The following is a 1743-nucleotide window of genomic DNA, read 5'->3' as shown; positions in this document are numbered from 1 at the left end:
GAAAGTCACTGCTGATTTAGCAAACAATGAAGGACTGATTTCCTTTGCCAGAGGTGGATAAAGGCAATATTTTAAGGGGTGAAGGTGGTATGATAGTACATTTTCTGCTAAGGATAGAGAGACTACTTCCTCAGTGAGACAAACCATTGAAAATCTGAGGATCCAAAGTTCCTAGATTTAATAGATTCTCCACACACTTCCTATCCCCATATTAATTCAGGCAAACTTATAATGAGAGCATTGGTTTAATTTTCTGCAACTTGAGCTCTGTGGCTGCTAGAGAAGATTCTCTTCCAGGGAATGATTGTTTATGCCCATCTGGAGGGGGTCATTTTTATCACTAAGTTCATTGTTGTCCTGGACTGTATTCTGAGATGCTAGACATTGGTTAATTTTATCACTGAGCACATTTTTTAATCTTTGCTAGTCTATCCAGAAATGCTAATTTTCCTCATTTTTCCACAAATGGTCAAAAGTTGTATATCTAAAGTTGCCAAATTTGTTGCCTCTCACAATTATTCAATTAAATTCATCAAATGTATTTGTCTCCTCAAGTTTGTGAAATAGTTCAAACCATGAGTTTTCAGTACTTTCTGGACTCCCAGGAGAGGATTCCATTACTGGAGGGGCTAACTGTAGGTGTTGGTGAACTGGAAAGTTTTTGCATATACTTAAAAGATTCATGCTTGTATGTATCTTGCTCTGTAACCATTTCTGGTGTCAAAATCTGTATTAGTCAGGATTCTCTACAGAAGTAGAACTTATAGAATGAACCTCTAAATATAGAGAGAAATGGAATTTTTAGGTCTTCCAGGCTGTGGTCCAGCTAGTTAAACAATGGCTGTCTACCAATAAAAAGTCCAAGATTTCTATAGTTGCTCAGCACACAAGGATGGATGTCTCAGTTGGTCTTTAAAAAGTATCATTTAATCTACCAGATGTGATTGTTATCTTGGAGGATTACTGATGAATATGTTAACCCTTTATAGTTTTTTTCTGAACTCTGGCTGACTGGTTCAACTCAGCTATTCTGGCTCAAACTCCCTCCAAGCTGACTGATTCAATCTGGTTTCTCTCAGCTTCTCACTGAATTGCTGTACTTCCAAACTAACTCTGGCAATTTGTTCTAATCTTCTCTGGATCCTTCTTATTATATGGCTTCAACTGCCTCTGCAGACCTGCACTGAACTGGATGAACTCAGGAACAAATTCAACTCCACTGCACTGCACTGCACTCAACAGCACTGACTCCCAAACAACTCAGTTCCCAACTTACTGGTGAATTCAACTCTCTCCCTGTTCTGCTCTTAAATAACAGATGGATAAATTCTATCTCTGACTCATTCTGTCAAATCTTACTCTGATTCATCACTGTCTCAATTAGACATCATTATTTGAGGTTAAAGATATATACTAAAGGATACATTCCAGCCACAGGGATTAAAGGTATGTAACAAGTGTGTGTCTACATTCCAGTGGAATCACACAGACCTAGAAAGTCTTTGGATATGATCAGAGTAGCCATGTTGCTGACTTAATTTTTTTTCTACAGGACTTTAATATGTAGAATCCCAAAGAAGTAGGCTCTAATGTCATTGAAAAAATGGACTTGCCAGTAAAAGGCAAACCAAGCAGGTAAACAGAAAAAAACAATCTTCCTTCTTCCATATCCTTTACATAAATTTCCATCAAAAAGTGTGGTCCAGATTAAATGTGAATCTTCCTACCTCAAATGATTTAATT

This window comes from Grammomys surdaster, unplaced genomic scaffold (assembly GCF_004785775.1).
Source record: "Grammomys surdaster isolate TR1022 unplaced genomic scaffold, NIH_TR_1.0 98, whole genome shotgun sequence".
Lineage (NCBI taxonomy): Eukaryota > Metazoa > Chordata > Mammalia > Rodentia > Muridae > Grammomys > Grammomys surdaster.
The sequence above is the reverse complement of the archived record's forward strand: the minus strand, read 5'-3'. Positions refer to the sequence as shown.